Here is an 18673-nt window from a genome sequence, read left to right as displayed (position 1 = left end):
TGCAAGTTTAGAATATAATTTTGTCTTACATTTAGAAGTGTGCTATATTTCATCAGATCTTGAATGATCAACTAAGTGCATCTTTCTACTGATGCTTAAACAACAGCCTGAGCAATATTTCAGTCTGTAAGACCCTAAAGTTAAGGAATGAGCGCTCCCCTTTCCTCCCCAAGACACCTGTACTAAGTAGGTGACCTTCAGCTCCTCCTTTGGAGGCGAAAGGATGGCTGGACTCCCAGAGTATCTCACTGGTGTTAGGTTTAGTCTTCAGGACCACTAGCAGAAAATATGTCACAGCAGCTTTACCCAAGGCACGCTGAGCAGCACATTTGATCTCTGGCAGCAGTGAAGGCACACACCCATTTTAGCTTCTCTCTCCCACTCCTATTGTAATCTGGAAGCAAATGAGTTGTGTTTGATACCAAAGCATTTTTCTACTCTGCTGGCACAAGTATGAGTTTCCTCATTTTACTTCTTTTCATCTCATCTTATCCTCTCTGAAGTTAGAAAGTAACTATTTTACAAAAAAAACTTCTAGGACCTAATACCAAATGCATTACAGATATAACATTTATGAATAAAATAATTATTTTGTAAAGCTTTTGCTTTGTGAACCTTGATGATATAAGAGCACATAACCTTTGGTGCCTTCTTTTCAACTATAGGAATTGGGCAGGATTGTGTGTTGGGCTTGCATTGTCTTCTCAGAATGCCTTTGTGACTAAAAGTAATCTGTAGCATGAGAGTAAAGCTCTGTAAGGAAAAAAATGAAATAAACAAAATCGACTTCAAACCGTTAGAAGTTCTCTTCTCAGCATGGTAGATGAATGTGAGCACTGACCCATGCAGCTGGTGCTTGAGAGTGTAACCTGCTGAGGTGAGAGTCTGTTCGTGTTTTAAGGAAACACAATTTCTCATCATAGATGTGTTGCTAAGGGATATCTCATGTTTCTCCTTTTATTCTCTGTCAGATTTCAAAGACCAAGAGGAAGAAATGTTGCGTTGTGTCTCGGTATTGCTTGTTCATGGTGGGGAGTTATGAATTGATTGCAAAAGCAAGAAAACCTTTATGTAGACTATTCAATATGTAGCTCAATTCTTCTCTTGAGATATTCCCTTTGCTCACTTCTTAGTAGTCAGTGGTATTTTCCAAATTTCAGCCCTTCTCTTTAAACCAGATTTGGTGATTTCATGTTAAAGGAAGGTGGCATATCACCATCTAAAGTAATGTTTGTACTTTGCACCTTGGTGCTGCTCATAATTGTCTTTTTTCCACCTTGGTAGCATGACTGATCCAATGGGAAAATAACCCTGAAAAAGATGATGCTTCATCGCAGAAACCAGCTAACTCATCTCTCCAGAACAAATGGATTGGCAAGAAAGAGGAGAATTGTCCCCTTCAGTTTCAGCTCAGTGTTAAACTGACTTAGAAGCAACCTGGAGCTGCACCTGCAGAAATACTAAGAGTCTCAAACAGCACAGTGCATGTAAATAAAAAAAAAATCTCATCTTTTATATACTTCATTAACCTTATAATGAATAACTTCATTAACCTGACAAAATTATAAAAAGTCAACTCCATTTGGATAAGCACATAAATAAAATATATGAGCCCCAGAAGTAAAAGGAGAGCAGTGGAGCTTTCCAACACTGAGGAATGCAAACCAAGGCTGGCACATGTGCACCCTCTGGTCCTCCCCGAGATTATATAAGCTGGGACTTTACTGATGGACTAACATGAAGAAAAAGTAGCATTAAAATCATGTGCTGTGTAAAAGGAGTTTAATTCTCCATCTGACATCTTAAAGATACAATATTAATAATTTAGCTGAGTTTTAGTAGCCTTTTCTGCTGCAGCCCACTAATGACAAGCTTGCTTTCTAATGTTTAACGCCTGCTGTGCAAGTGGTACTTTTAACAAAATACATTTGCTGCAGGCTCTCTGACATGGCTTCACACTGAGATAAACACAATTAGCATGAGCTATTTAAAATGCTTTTCTCTTGTGCTAGTTTATAATTGGTCTTTTAAAATCTCTTTTTGTTATTAATTTTAAGGAATGTGTAACAGATTTGACAGCACAGTGAGGGTGTGTTGTTCAAGTGTTTTACTCTTGAGATATTCCTGGGTCATCCTCTGTTTTAACAGCATATTCATATACAAAGACTCAAGAACTGACCAGATTGGTCCTTCTTTTAACATGCTGCACCATGGAATGTATTGTACCAGACCATGGAGGATAATCCAAAGGAGTGCAGGCAGGCTAGCTTACATAGCATAAAAAATTCATTAGGAAGTATTTTCAGTGAATCCTCTTTTGTATAAAAAGTCTTATCTTTTCTATATATCACATCAAAATGTCTTTTAGTAAAAATAGTCTTGCAAAGAATGTCTGCTGAGGCGGGCTGTACTGAATATTCATAACATCTGAGTGTGTGCTGAGACATTTTAGAATAAATATTTTTTTTGTTAAACTAGTTTGGAATATTATTGTTAATCTTCTTTGCATCCATTCAAGCAGCCTGTGTAAGGAAATTTTTGAATTAAAATAGAAAAGAAAGAAATGCTGTCCTCAGTGAGAGCCCACAGGCTCCAGGTCTCATTAAAATCAGTGGAAATCTATTGACTTTACCAAGTCAATAGAAGATTGGCATGTTTTTTGGAGGGGTAAAAGGAAGAAAGGACATGCCTCAAAAAAAGACAAATGTCTGTCAGAGCCCCCAAGGCCAAGGCTGTCGTAAGGTACATTTTGTGCTCTTCTTTCCAGGCTACCACTTCTGCTGACTGATTGAAACATCTCTACCCACTTTCCTGGCTTTTTGTAGGGTTTAGTCTGGAAGCACAGCCCTCATGGCATCATCAGAAAGGATGATGTTTCATGCATGTTCCTCAGTCTGTGCACCTTGGCAGGTGAAAACAATAATTGCTTTTTAACAGTTGGATTTGAAAGAGGCAGTGAGCTGATTTGATAATAGGCAGGTCTTCATCCTAATAAATTAGCATAAATTGAAGCTCTCTGGCTTAGCAGTTGAAGTACAGTAAATATTCTAGAATTGCTTATCACAGTCTTTCTGCCCTGGATCCTGCAGCTGTTTGTGGGCAGTTCTGACAAAGATCTGTTCCTGGATATAAGTAAAATGCTCAGTCTGACAAATCACACACGTGCTGGCTAACTCTGTGGGGGCTGAGCACTGCACAAATGTATGAGTATCAGGCCTGATTCTGACACCGAGCCCCTCGAGACACAGGGGCTTGTTCCATTCTTGAGAACAAAACACGGTGGTCATTTGGCAGCTTGTGCAGCATGGCGGGAGGGCTGACAGGACCTGGGAGGCTGCAAGCTGGAAAGCTTTCAGAAAAAAGCCCTGCAAACTGTTGGGACTCTTCTGATGGTTAAACCTTTAAAAAGTTTACCTAGGGCACATCAGGGCAGATATCACATCCACAGCCATCACAGCTTTCTGGCAGCATCCCAAATTATGCTTCCCTAAAGAGGCTTTCAGAGCACTATGGATTTCCCCATAAATCAGACTAGGCCATACTTAATACCCCCAAGGCATGACAAATGGTGGATAGATGGCTTAGCTTTGCTCTGAATGTTATCTCTTCTGTCCTTTGCTGTAACTGAAATTGTTGGCATTAGTTTTGGACTATCCCAGTAGGATCTGTGGCTCAGGAACTGGGGAGGAAACTGTGTATTCTGGGGAGTATGTGAATGGTAGAAGCCACTGAGAATGGCTGAAGTGCAAAGAAAGGCCCAAAGGAAAGGATGGCCCACCTTCCCTCAGTGCACATGGAAAAAGGGAAATCAATTTGGTTTGAAACATTTTGTTTCTTTTGTCCCACAGCAGTTTTTCACCATCAGGACTCCATCCAGTGCCTTACTCTGGGTCATGACTGCTGAGTCCTCAGTGCTGTGAAAATACCTGCATCTGAATTCTGTGCTTTGAACTCTGAAATTATTTTGATGCATGCCTGCTTCTATCTCTGCTTTCATCTAGCTTTTTGAAAGTGACAAATACATGGCTGAAACATATCAACTACTGAATAATGTCATTACTTGGTTGATTTTAGTGACTTGGTTTTGGAGGATCTATGATCAAATATACCACCCAGGGATATTTAGCCTACTAACTTTATACATATACTGGTTGTTTTTTTTTTGCTCTTTCTAATATGTTGCTGTGATGCATTATGGAACTGCATCCTTTGTCCAGACACGGAGTCTTGTACGGAGAACACTGAGATTTTAGAAAAAAAATTCCTTTTAAAAAGAGGATTTGAAAGCATTTGAAAAAAAAAATTAAGTCATGTTTTGGAGTGTTATATAACAATCAGAACTGCTTGCTTTAAGAGATCCAGTTTTGCTCTAGTCAGGCTACAGAAATCCTACTTTCATTTGAACTCACATGTCTGGGATGTCTGTAACATTTAAATATTTATAGCTTTGAAGGTTCACCAGGTCTGTAATAAGCACAGGGGGAAATAAATACATTATGCAAAGGGTGATTAGTTTTATCACATAGGCTTCCATGGGGCAGCTGTTTATTTTCAGTGTTCATTTTCTTGGATCAGTCAGGTAGACAGCTGTTCTTTTAGGGCATTTTTGTTAATTTAAGTAACTTCTTTGAATTGCAAATCTACCACCAAATTAACTTCTAAAAATTCAGCCTCCAGCTCATAATTATATCATTAAAAAAAAAAAATCTTTAGATCACTAATTCAAAAATATCTACTTGTCAGAGATATTTCAAACAAATGCAAAGTATATACACTCTAAATCATCTGATACATCAATGTCTAAATGAAACCGAATATGAAATGTCCAGATCTGATAGATTTATGAAATAAATATATAATGTACATTCTGTACATTCCCACAATTCCAAAGCAAGCTTGAAATACTGTTGTCTCATATGCATGACTTCATAAATGCTTGTTAACATCAATAGGCTGTTGCAATAACAGAAATATAAGTGGTCAGCCTGTAATTAATCTTTTTATTTTTTAAATTGCCTTGGGTTTTTGCCCTAGCTCAGAGGACCTGAAGAGAGTTATAGGATAGTGAGAGGAAAGGAGTACTGCAGAGTGGGCTGTACACACTGTACAGGGACAGGGTTTTTTGTGCCCTGGAGCTGTCAGGAACCACTGCAGTGGAGGAGAACTTGCCAGTGTAGCCACCCATGGAACCCTCGGTCTTACAATAAACTTGGAGTCAGTGCCTGACTATTCAGATACTCATTTTGTATTCACACTCTCAGGCTTCTGCTATAAATATTTGTGTCCCTTTCAATTCATGTGAAAACATACCTCTCAGCTACCATAGTTTTATGAGGGCATTACTGTAATGTTGAATTAAAATTAATTCTTTGTATTGCAAAATGCTCAGCTACAGAAAATGTAATATTATCGCTCCAGTAGATCAATCATACTTGGTGGTGTAGGCACTTATGCTGAAATTCCCATCAGAAATTTATTGACTGACCATTTCAGTATTTCAGTGTATTTTGACCATTCTGGAGCAAACTGTAGTCTACATAAGCTGCAAGTGCAAAATAACTTTTATTTCACTGTGAACCAGAATTTGTTCTGCTATGAATTGATTACTAACCTACTTTGTTCTGAAATAGCCTTACCTGGAATGTCTTCTCCCAGCTCAGCCCATTCTGGAAGGCACAGTTTGGGGTGGGGATAAGAGTTTGGGGTGGTGGGGTTTAGAAGGGCAGATCTCTTGGTGTAATTACACCCATAGCAGATGGAACATGAACATGAGCAGGATAGAAGCCAGACATGGGCAGTGATAGAAAGTTTATATTCTGTGAGCTTCTGGTAATACCCCAAGTGCCCCTCAGCAGCACTTTGAATCCAAGCAGGGAATGGGGTTTAGTTCATTCATTTTACAGGGTATTTTTATCATTCAGAGCTGTTACTGGTATACAAAGGAAGATTATCTCCACTGAAATTTTGGAAGTTGGCAAGAAGAGCGGTTAGGTCTAAATCAAACAAATAGAAGTTTTGATTGTAAAAATAGAGAAGGAATAAGCTATTAATATATTTGGCAAATGTAATTTCACCTCTTATGTAATTAATAAGCTTTGTCCATTTGTTTGTTAGGATTGGAAGCTTTTGACAAAGTACACAAACATTCACTTGAATATTTATCATTAGTACATGTCTACCAATACCACTTGTTTTAATTTGGAAATACTTGACAGAGTATATCAGAGCAAGTGAAGATGTTATTATGATGTAAGTACAAATGGTGTTACACTAAATCAGTAGATTGTTGTACCCAGTTAATTTTAAGATTGTGCCTACTATATCTAGGTAATTAATATGCTAATCAGCTAGTTTAAAGATAAAAGGGATATTAAAAGAATGCAATAAAGAGCTTGTATTTTTCTCTTTTACTGTGCAAACACAGCTTCCTGCAATAACATAATGAGGGAATTTCAAAGGAAGAAAACTAACAACAAATGAATTAGAAGCTTAACTAAGTAATTACATGGTATTGCTGAGACCTTTTGGGTAGGGACTGGCATAAATATGTGTTTAGATTGTTATAGCAGCAAATAACAGACAGAGTGGGAATACTTAAAAAATCTTTTTTTTTTTTTGTTGGAAATTTATTTTTCTGAAGCAGCCTAATAAAAAATTTGAATTAAATTGTTATTATTGAAATAAATTGGTTTTTGATAGTAAGAAGATTTGAAAATATATCTAACATAAAAGCATGTAAGCTCTTTGAGGGAAGAGAGCACAAAGAGAAAGTGCTTCTCTTTTTAATTTCAGCCAGCCTTTAATGTATTGGTAGAAAACATACTGGTGTTCAAAAACCACAACCTATGTTTGTTTAGCACCCTGAATTCTGAATCTGTTCCAAGGGCCAGGTTTTGGTCTGGCCTGCAAGATTAGTATAAAATCTTAGGTGTGGCATTACAAGAGGAAAGGTCCTTAAGCAGAATGAAAATGTGCCTTTAACTGAGTTTGAAGACACATGATGGCCTGAAACATGGTGTAGAAAATTTCAGAACAAATTAAGGCAGCTCTTCCAGAGAGAAGGTAAGAGGGGAAAAGTGTAAGAAATCAATAAATTTTGGGTTGGAAAAATGCTTTCAGAGTTTTAACTGCTTTGTTAGTGTTAAATTTCTTGTCTCTAAACACTTCTCAGCTTAAGAAAGCTCATGTTTGAAGCCTCTTCTGTCAGGAAGTCACACAGATTTAAACTTGTCAAAATCATGACACTCTCCACACTAGAAAATGCAACTTGAACTATTCTGTACAGCCTCATCTGACATCCATACTTGATAAAGACAAAACCAGTCTATTAATCAGTTTGCTTTGTTACTGATGGGCTTTTTATTAATTTCAAAAGATACAAACATACAAAAGGAAGCATGCAACAAATATTCTGTTTTCTTTTGTATTTTTATGAACAGTTCAACAGTAACAAAAACAAATCTAGCAACTTCTAAATGAAAGCCAGGATTTGGCTTTAAAAAACAGTAAATACTACTCTGAGAATAAATAGTATCAATTGTAGAACTTATTATGTGAAGAGACTGCTTTTTAAATATTAGGGTAAAGCATCTTGGACTTTTGATTCAAATTTAAGCCTTATCATCATTAATATTGAAGAGAAGCAAGGGTAATCTATTCATGTATCTCAATATTGATAACTGAGATGCATTTGCAAGAACAGTGAGCACTGAAATAATCTGAACATCACACCTCTCCTCCAAATGAAAGTGTCTCCTTCTGGCTCTCAGCAATTGAGAGCAGGGATGTGTCTCTAAAAGGTGGAATTTTTTCCAAAGGTGTTGGAATGATTTAGAATCCCACTGGGACTCTGTGTCTAAGAGCTGTACAATTCTATCCTCTGAATATTTAACTGTGCTGAAGTAAACATCTGAATTTAGTTAACGTCAAGTGGATTAGGACATCACACCACTGAACAGATTCTAACAAACAGTTTAAACGCAATTTTCTGATTTGATTGGTCTTTTAGTTTGTTAATTATAATAAGAAAATATGTAAGGTTCAATATGTTTTTGGTCTTTTTTGCTAAGGAATGGAGGTTTATTCCTCACATCTATCTGGTTTTTTTCCCCTGGTAACTTTGAAGCTATTTTGAAGCACATTTTATGAAGAGAGAGAGCTCAGAAAGGCAGTGAGTTCCCACAACGTGACAATCCTCAAAGCAGTTTAGTTATCAGCCTTCAGGGGTTGGGTGGGGAGCCCCTGTGAGCAGCCCTAGAGCTGTTCCCAGTGAGGCTGTGATGTGTGTGTGCTCTTTCCTAAACAGCATTTATTGCACCAGGAGAGAAACGAGATCAGCATCACACTTGGACAGTTTAGTCATGGACTAGTTGGGAACTAAAAATTAGGCTCTGAACCAGATTTCATCGGTTTTTTGTTCAAGATATTTCCTGTTTCAAATGCTGTGGTTTTGTGCTGGGTCAATCTCATTACTTTTTAAAAAGAAATTGCTGAAGATACATATATAAATTGTGTGTGTGTATTTATACAGACACACATATATGTATTATAATGTGAGCTACAGCTGGCTTTATATCTCTGTAGACAGTTAACTGTAGAACAGTCAAAAAGGAAATAAAGGGAATTCACAAAGTGGAACAGACTCTGAAGCTTAGGAAAGAATATGGTTAATGAAATACATCCACTTAAAAGGCAGTGCTACCAAAAATGTCCAGGTTATGAATCTCAATAGCTTTGAATAAGCTCAGACCATTGCTACAGAGCCAAGTTAGCATGGCCCAGATGTGGCACTGGATAGGAAACAGCCTGGGGGAGAAGATTTCTTCTCTAATAAAAAAATCATATTCTATATATATATATATTAGTTTTCTTTATCATTCAATCCTATCAAATTAAAATTGGTACATTTTTAAACTTTGGTCTAATATTACAAAAAAATGAGAGCCTAGTTAAACTTTGTGGCATTTTTATGTCACCCACAGTGTCTTTCTGGTTTGGGGTTTGTAACTAAAACACTGGGTTTTAAAATGCATCTTCTGTATGATTTCAGTTATAAGTGTGAATGGCTGGCATGTCTTAAGTGAAAGATCTCTTGTCCCCAGTGGTGGCTAAAGTCAGAGCTGTCGTCTTTGAATTATTTTATTTCATGAGCTTTTAATCATACCCCAAGGACATGTCAAGCTCTTGCATGCTCTTTCTTCCAAGTATATTCTTTCACAAACACATGCTGTGGAGGAGATCCTGTCATTTCTTCTCCTGTCCCACTCCAAGCATATATTCATCACAGCAGGGTAAACTTATAAGAAATCTAATATCATAGTAAATTACAATTTGGTGAGTGTGGCACACTTTCAAAGGTTCAAATTTTTGGTGGTTGCAAAGTAACAGCTAAATCAGTACAGAATGTGTTTTCAGTAAATGAATTAGTGCAGTCACTCTCTAAATAAATACTCAGTTTGTTAATTAGATAGAGTCAGTTGCCCTCAAAATTATCTTTGTGACATTTCTGTGAATGTAAATTAATTTGAAGACATTGTGAGATTTGTTCACTACTTTACTGAATTTTCTATGCCTGAAGCATCAGTGAGTATATAGTAAAGCTATTGAACAATTTTGTTGGTTTTATTTTTTCAATTATTGTTCTCATGGATCCCAACTGGCATGTTCCTTTGTCTTGTACACAGCACAGCATCTGCATATCCCAAGGGTTCCCATATTTTCAGAGGAGACCTAACAGCTGATCTGTCCTGCTTTTACTGCTCAGGATAGGCTATTGTCCTGTTTCTGGCTGGTTTTGCTACAAAAGTGTAATGATGTCTATTGTGATTGCTGTTATTTTTGTATTTGTTATTTTATAGCTTCATAGGTAAATATATATTAGGTGGGGACTCAGTGTCTGAGTGCCATTTAGAACACCAGGCTCTAAAATTGCCTCCTGTGAAACTTCAGTAATATCTTTGAATGGTTATGTATTAAATGACTGGCTCAAATGTCTCTTTGTGCTAAAGGGAGCAGTGCTGTTTAGAGAGCTTGCAGTTTGCAAGACATTTTTGAAATGAACACCAGGAAGCACAGTAGTTGTATTTAAAATTATTTATTGATGGAGAAGTAAGTGAAAGAGTGATATTTGGACCAAGAATTGTTTTCAGGTAGAAATAGCCTATTTTCCCCTCAAGCTCATTTCTGAATTTCAGGAGAAAAGACAGTCATAAACCTCTAAAAATATTTGGGGCTGAATTACCAATGCTGAGCATTGTTGCTTTCTCTCTGTGGTACATCAGAAATCCGCAGGTGTGTCCTTAGCTGAATGCTAGGAGTTCAGCTTTGTAGCTGACAGGGTAGCCTGCTTCTGCTTTGGGTTCCAGCTCTAAGTTAAAACTCCCAGGGCTCCTGCCAGCCTTTCTGTAGGTGCCTTTGCACTCAATGAAGTGACTTCAGCTGTCTCCTCTGCGTTACCTTACCTTACTCCTCCTACCCTACCTTGCACCTTACCTGAGGCAAGGTGGATGTGGCTGGGCAGCAGAAGAGCTCTTGCTAACACAGGAGCCCCTGGAAGCAGAGGGAGCAGGATGCAGCCCCTGAGCTGAACACCTGAGCTCAGCCCAGCCTGGCTGGGTGGGCACCAGCCCTGCCCCATCCGCTGCTCTGCTCTGCTCTGGCTCAGCCTCTCTGTGTCTGTGCCGGGATCCCCGGGCTCCTGGGGCAGCGCAATGGGGCAGATGGGGACTCTGCACAGAGATGTCATCTTGTCATTGCAGCTTTTGTTGACACAGTCTCGATGCCATGCAGAGAATCTGCCTCTGCTTTCCCTCTGCAGCAGCTTTGCAAGCAGACTGTCACATACTCATTGTTGTGCCTTTAGCTAATCAGTTCTGGAAAGGAAATTATGCGCAAGATAATCTAAGCATGGAACATTTCTATTATCATCATCTTGACCACAGATTACCTCTTCATTCCAAAAAATGCTTCTAATGTGATGCTTGGAGAGACATTTCAGTAAATTTGTTCTCCAGAAAATTAACTTTAATGAAAAATATTGCTGTCATACTCATAGACATGTTTAGTCTTTAAAACCCACGTAGTATCTTGGAGCACTCAATCAACAAACAAAAAATAAATTCAATATCCATATAAGCTATCATCATGCAAGGAGATTTTGCATGATGGTCTTACAGCAGTTTGAAATGCCACTTTCTGTAAAGGCTTTAGATATATTTGCCACATTAAATAATAACTATGTATGTAATTGAGCATGCTTAATGATAACTCCTTGCCTACTACAGAATCTTTACTGAATTCTAGTGGCCTAGTGTGACTGAGGTCATGGTACATAAATCTGACTGTAATTCCAAATTAAATTTATATATACTTGTTGTGCAATAACAGCAAAGTAGGAAAATGAAACAAGCTTCCTCCCCAGTGTAGCTTTGAGAGCTTGGAAAATTATAGCTCTCCTGGTCAGATTGGTTACGTGGGAAGTTATTCCTGGTCCATTGAAATAATTGTATTAATCTCACGTACTGTGTACGAGTCTGGTCTTGTGGTCTTTTGAAATATAAAGCGTAATTCTCTGGCAAAATATTCTAGATGTTCTGTGGTGCACCTGAGATTTTTTGTACTGTATGTCTGAATAAAAATTACTAATGCAAAAATATCTTATTTGCAGAAATAAGCAAGTTACTCATACTCTGGATTGCTTTATTTTGTTGGTTATTTGGTTGTTGCCCAATACTACAACTTATAACCTCCGACTTGCTAAAATATTGCTTTTATGGTTTACTTTTATGGAGGTTTTTATGTTTAGAGCCCTTTTAAATCTTGAAAGAAATGAAATTTCTTTCAGTATCTTTTGTCTTGAGGTGTGAATTGTTTCACTCTGAATTGTGAATGGTTTTACTCTGTCACGTGTTCATGGGGCAAAGCGCAGCATAAGCATTTTGAATTCTATACCATGGGAAGATTCTTAGGTTTTTCAGAAAAAAGTGCTTTTTGAACTTAAAGCTTAAATCAAGTAAATTCTGACATTACCAATCATCAGTGCACTACTTCTCCAGATGAGAACTAACCCCATCAGCACATGTTAGCAGCTGTGCACATCCCCTGAAATCTTCTGTTAATGATTATTTTTTAACATGGTTTGACTAGCAAGTTGTATGCCTATTGAAATCAAATACAAAGAAGTGTAGTGAAAGCTACCAAAAACAGGATACATGAACTCACTCCTTCTGCTAGTAAAATTAAATTATTAATGCTTTAATTTCTTTTTTTTTTTTTTTTCCACAGGATTTGAGGTTCCAATTAAATCCGTGTTTGGGCCATTGCTTTGCCTGCCAGTACTTAATCTTTTTCGAAGGCCTCATCACTTATCTAATACAAAAGAACGAGGTAAGGAGAAAAAGTAATGAAATGCAGCATAGCACATCTGTCAAAGGAACAGAAAGTAGCTTTAAAAAAATCCAAGATCAATGGCATTAAAAAGTTATTTGTTGAGCACTAAATGTGTTCATGTTAGGCACGTTAATTGTAAAGAATCTGTACGTACTGACATACCAGTATATACCATCTGAATATGTACTGACATACCACTATGTCCTTGCATACACTGAGGGTTTTGTTTGTGTTTAAGATATTTATTGTTGATGTAGCCACAGGACACAAATGACTGATAGGAATAGTTGCTAAGTGTACTTCTCTGCACTGCTGAATCTTCTGTAAGATTCTTTGACATCCTAATACTGAACAGTTGAATATAATTAACATTTCTGAAGTTATTTAAAATTCATTTTTGGGTCAGTCTTGATTTATGTTCTTCAAATGTGCATAATGCAACACTGGGTACTGTATTAAAAGGCTTAAACTCTTTCAGCACTTAGAGCTGTACTATCCTTTGTTGTTGATAATAGATCTGTCCAAAATATCTGGAATTGACTTTTGCTATGTCACTTAGGATTCCAACAACATACAGCAAGGCAGGCATAACCAGAGGTGACAGAGAAGAGTAGTAAAGTGATTTAGCCTTGACAGGCTAAGGATGTAAGGCAGATATGGTTTGAAAAATATAAACCTTTCCTGAGTTGCAAAAGTATAGCTTGCAGTGGACACCCCTGCAGCCACTGCTGACATGCACAAGAGACAATATTGGGATTTCAGTTCTTTTTTTTCTTTTTTTTGCGCACTCATTTTTTCTGCATTCTCACATCCCTTCCCAGGGTCAAGTTCAAACTAATATTAGCTGGTGCAGAGCAGGCTCAGTGGCTCCTTAATATGCTTTCACCTCGGGGTCTTTATATGAAAACCAGCAGGTTAGAAAGTTTGTTGGCCTCTCACCTTTTCAACATAAAATATCATGTATTTGGTTTGGGAGTGTTAACCACACATCTTCTCTAGGGTCTCTCTCAAGGATGCTATTTGTAGTTTTGCTTTTCAAGCTGTGTAAAGGGTGTTATTAAGTAGCTGGGAAAAAATGTTTAATCATCAGACCATGGAAAGCCATAGGCCAGGCAGAAAATTGCCAGTGTCATTTGTCAGCAATAAGTAAAACTGGGTTCAGTAGGTGTGTTTTTAAAGCACAGTTTGTTCCTGAGGGGAGTTGTCCTTCCACATCCAGAGCTGATGATGGAAATGGCTCACTGATAGAAGCATTCCTGAAGTATTTCCTAGAACTTCTATCAGAAATTACTTTTACATGTGTAGATTGTTGGCTTTGCTATGTAAATCCTTTAGGTTTGCCAAATAACTTCCAGGTTTCTGAATCCAGTTTTGCTGTGTCTTACAGCACAGTTGTCTTTTCGGTTGCCCATCTATCACCTCATGTCTGCTAAAATTTCTCATGGTATTGGTCTCTGAGACTGAAAAAAAATGATGAAACCACAAACATTTGTATAATTTAACAAAAATTACTCCCTACCATTGCTTGTGGAAGCAAGATGGGATGCTTGTATAGAATCAGTTACCAACAGGGTCCATCTTAAAAAAATAATTAAGCTTTAATATAACTACTCTTAATAGAATTTTAATATAAAGCACACTTGATTTGTTTCTTGCTCTTCAATTTTCTTTCCATTCCTCATAATTGCATTTCAAAGCTCTTCTTTCAGTAGATAAACATCTCAAATTTATTTTTTAAAAGATTCTCTTATATCATCTTGTTTAAGAAAAATTGACTTTTTTACCCTCCAAACCTTCCTGCTTCTTCATGTGTTGGTGAGGCATGTTAACAAGTTAAAACAGATAATCTTTGTGATTATTAGCTTCTTATAAACATAATTATCTTCTGATTAGTGCAGATGACATTAAAAAAATCTTACACTGAAACGGTGCCTAAAATGAGTTATGTGCTAACTACATGTGCAGTTTAATTGGAACCCCTACTGATACTGAACACAGTTGGTTTTGTTGTGGTTTGAAACAAAATCAAGACTTAAAAGATTACAATGTTGTAGCTGGAATGTCTGAGTGTCTGTATCTCCCAGTAATTTCTAACTCATTCACTGACATAAGTGATTTTTTTTAGCCCAATGACTGATACTAACATGAAGATGGAATTTCGAAATAAAATTTTCCTAACATTCTAGTGAAAATACGTGGCTTTGCAGTCACAAAAGTGATATTGAAAATGCCCTGGCTAAGGGAAGGCCACTTTGTGAGCTTCTCTGGAAGATTCTACAAGAGACCTAATTAATGTGCCAAGTTTGGGAGAGGCATTTTAGTCAGAATCTGCACCTTTCCAACATGTGAGGGACAACAGTGAAAATGTGCTAATGCAGGGAACTTCCAGGGCTCTGCTCAGGGAATCAGACTGGCTTCCTCCTTGTGTGCTCTAAATATTTCCCTCTTCCTCGTGGTATGTTTATCCTGTCTGCCTGGAAGATGCTGATATTTGATGTGAAAGCCTTTCCTGCAGCCAGGGGAACATTTACTTTCAGGTTATAATGTCTCTGTTCGAAACCAAACCCCATTATCATGTTTGTGGTTGGCTGGGATCATGTTTATGGTTTATTATATTTGCAGTTTCAACTGTAAACACAGAAAAATATCTGTTTTGCTTGTGGCGCAGCTTATTGTGCTTATTGAACAGTAACAAACCTTATGCTATGGATGAAAGAATGTGACTTATCTGTGTTCTTAAGTGTACTATGTGATTAGACATCGCCCTCATAAACCGTGTCTTATGCTGTGATTTCATAAATTCCTGTTAACTTGTACAATCAGGGAAGTTCTTAAGCACATGAAATATCTGTCAACATGTGGCTTCTCACCACTGCAAAGTCTTGATAGGGTTACAGGCCTTCAAGATGAATTGTGGTTTCCTGGACAATTTGTGTAATGGATCTTTGGGGTATTCATACTTTCAGGACATATGTGGATTTATATGCCATAAAAGATAAAGAATGCTTTGCAGTTTCTATTCTAGATATAGCACCATTTGAAATGATTGAGATTGCATCCATATAGTGGGTGGTTTGCTCTGAGGATCTTAAACATTCATTTCTGCTGTTCTCATATCAGAGATTCTCTATTAATATTGCCATAGTGAAACAGGAGAGTGACTGCTGGGAATCTCCAGGCAATCAATGAAAAATACTTGGCAACAACACTGTCCTTTTCACTTTTATTAAAGGTTGTGAGAGCAATTTACAAACATTAATAACACATTACAGTATCCTCCTGAATCTCTGTGAGCATTTATTTCTAGAAAATTTAACCTAAGCTAAAAGTAAGTAACAGCTACGCTACCACAGTGGAAACCAGCCATTATTTTGCTGGCCTCCCTTTTTTGTGGACCCTCTTGGACATCCATGGAGTTTAGTTTCAAAAAATGGTCACAGTTTCCAATCTCTGGACTCTACTTTTTGAAGATAATCTGATTATTCCATCAGAACTCTGGTCTATCTTGAGCTTTTTAATAGCTTGAGCTAAATTTTTAAATAATCTGAAGAATGAGAAGGAAACAAAAACATTAACAACGCTTCCTAATAGCAGTATTCACCTTTTTGGAGTCTAGAAATTCTCTTAGAATGGCTGTGTTCAATGTTCAATCAGTTTTTCACAGTTGAAAGTTTAGACCCAATTGCAAATTAGCAATAAAGAGGAATAGTCAGCAATTCAATGTCAAATAGCAAAGTCTTCTCTGACTTTGACAGGCATTTTATTATTTTTTTCTTTCTTCCTCCCTCCCCCATTATTGCATAAATATCTTTTTTAAGTTTTACAGTGTATTCTCTATGATAACATAAACCTTTTGATTCTAATTTGCTACACCTAACTATGATGGCTTAATGTAGGGCAGTAACTACCTAATTATCCAGTGTCACAATGTGCTTGCCAAAGTGTTATGCTCTTATCTCACTGAAATGGAACCTCAATCCACCTTTCCTTTAACAATCCATTAACAATTTACTTCATAGTAATTCCAAGAAAGGAGTACAGAGTCAATGTAACTTACGGAGATGCCAAAGCAAAAAATAGTCTATATTGAAATAATAGACTTTATTCCTTAGTCTTTTGTGTAACAATATCTCATTTTGATATTAATGGAAACCTATGATGTAAAGGTGTTTTTTTTTCACATAGTCCAGTACTATAAATCCCATGTAAATGTACCCTATCATTTGAATTGTGATCTCATGAACTCTCCTTGTTTCTACTTATAATATCAAGAAATAGTTTTTAAGGACAGAATAAAAACACTTCTTGGAGAAATCTTGAATTATCTAGCAGTGAAATTTCATTATTCCTTTAATTATGTACATAAAATAAAAAAATGGAGTTGCTGTAGAATTCCAGCAATGCAATTTTTCAGTAATGCACCATGGAGACAGTTTCTTGCAATATTCCAGAGCTCTGTCCTTTAAGATAAATGTATTTTTATGCAGTTCAAATTATTTTACAATCTTTAAAGTATTATTTTACAAATCACTGATGTATTAAGTTGGCTTAATCATCTGTCTGCATTTAGGCTTCCAAAAGCACATGTGGTAGAGATGTTTTGGGGTTCTTCCAACATCTGTAAACCAGTGACTCGGTAACAGGAAAAATAAAATAAGTAATTCAAAAGATCAATGCTGACCAAAGACCAGAGATACTTAGTATTATTATATTTTTGGTTGTCTGCCTGTAGGCCATAATTTTATAGATAAAACGTTTTTTGGAGTAAATAAAGCTGATCACTCTATACTATAAATAATTGTAGTATGTGCTTTTGCTTGCATTAGAAGGATTGTACCTTCTGTGATACATTTTGCTAGCATCAAAAAGGCAGCAAGTGATTAAATATATATTTTCTGCCTGACAAACTTCACTTATGCTTCCAAAAACATAATCATATCCTGTTCTTTTCATCTTCTGGCTGTTTATGCTTTCCAGCAGAAGGGAGGCCTGTGACACCAAGCAGCAGCTCCCAGGGCATGGGAATACTGCTGGAGCTGAACACTTTGGTACCTGCTTTGGAAGAAAATCAGCACTGAGTCTCCCTCCTTAGGCTGCCAGTGAACAGTGAGGCTACAAATATCAAGGCATTAGAGGAATTCAAATCATGCTAGGCACAAGAGCTCAAAAGTGACTTTTATCCCAATGAAATTCTACCAAGGTAGTTTCTAGATTTTTTCTCAAACTTCCAAGACTGTTTGTGCCCATGGCTGAACTCCCTGCACTCTCATGTTGGGACTGTGAGACCAAGCACAGCATTCATGCTGCTCCACAGCAGTGCATGGCTTCTAAAATGCTGCTCTCCAAGTTCCACTTCAGTTAAGACTACATGTAATAGAGTAGTAATAATAGAAATAATTATACTAATCATTTTTCTAACACCTAACAACTAAGACCAAAAATAATACTATAAGCAGCAAGCTCTTTGCTTGCAGCAACCTCTACTGCAACTCCTCTATAATCCCAGGAAAATGATTTTGAGATTTTCTTGGATTTTAAATGTTACGTAGCGTTCAGGTAGCTTAGTATAGTAAAGTTCTGTCTCTAGAGACTTGGATAAAACTCTGTGTAAGCAGACTGATCTCAACTAATCCCTGGTAGGCATTCTTCCAAATCTTAAACCTACAACTGTAGTCATGTCAAAGTAATGTATTTTTTTGTTTAACCCAAGTAGCTCAATACTTGAATTAAAATAAAAGAATAGGTGCAGCAGGCCAGGACTTACGTAAGTGAGAAAGTCAGAACAGTGGTAACACTGTCTTGGTGGCACCATTCCATGTGTCATATATGTTAATTCCAGCTAAAAATTATAAAAAGGTGTCAACTATAGGAAGAAACTGTACAAAACCAAGCCAAGGCAATATGTGTAAGCTCTTAATTTAATTACTGCAGATTTATTTTGATTTCTATCTGAACTACAGCCAGCAGGATTTTATTTGCTGGAAAAATAGATACTTTTAATACAATCAACTTGTCTCTTTATTTTCTATTCCTTCATTTAAGAAGATTTTACATGTAAAAAAACCATAATTTACATAATGAGATAGTAATACTGAATATATCCTAAATGTTTTAGCAGCATGGCTTGTTCCTTGTAGTGTCAAGAAGTTTAGGGACAGTAACTTGGAGAAATCTAGATTTTTCAGGGCATTACTCCCCTGACTCCTTCAGAAATCCCCTTGGAAAAAATTGTTCTCACATCCTCAGTGTCAGGAAGATTCTTTCTTTCAACAGGTTGGTACAGACA

General features: G+C 37.0%; 1 protein-coding gene across 18 annotated transcripts in view; it reads left to right on the top strand.

Moving 5' to 3' along the window:
- Positions 1-18673, top strand: part of TENM1 (teneurin transmembrane protein 1) — an 873984-nt gene that overhangs the window by 394593 nt on the left and 460718 nt on the right. For all 18 annotated transcript variants that reach the window (XM_072929129.1, XM_072929141.1, XM_072929139.1 and 15 more), the window contains one exon: positions 12283-12384. The gene's annotated coding sequence lies outside the window, so the exon portion shown is untranslated. The remainder of the gene's footprint in view (positions 1-12282; positions 12385-18673) is intronic.

This window comes from Taeniopygia guttata, chromosome 4A (assembly GCF_048771995.1).
Source record: "Taeniopygia guttata chromosome 4A, bTaeGut7.mat, whole genome shotgun sequence".
Taxonomy (NCBI): domain Eukaryota; kingdom Metazoa; phylum Chordata; class Aves; order Passeriformes; family Estrildidae; genus Taeniopygia; species Taeniopygia guttata.
The sequence above is the reverse complement of the archived record's forward strand: the minus strand, read 5'-3'. Positions and strand labels throughout refer to the sequence as shown.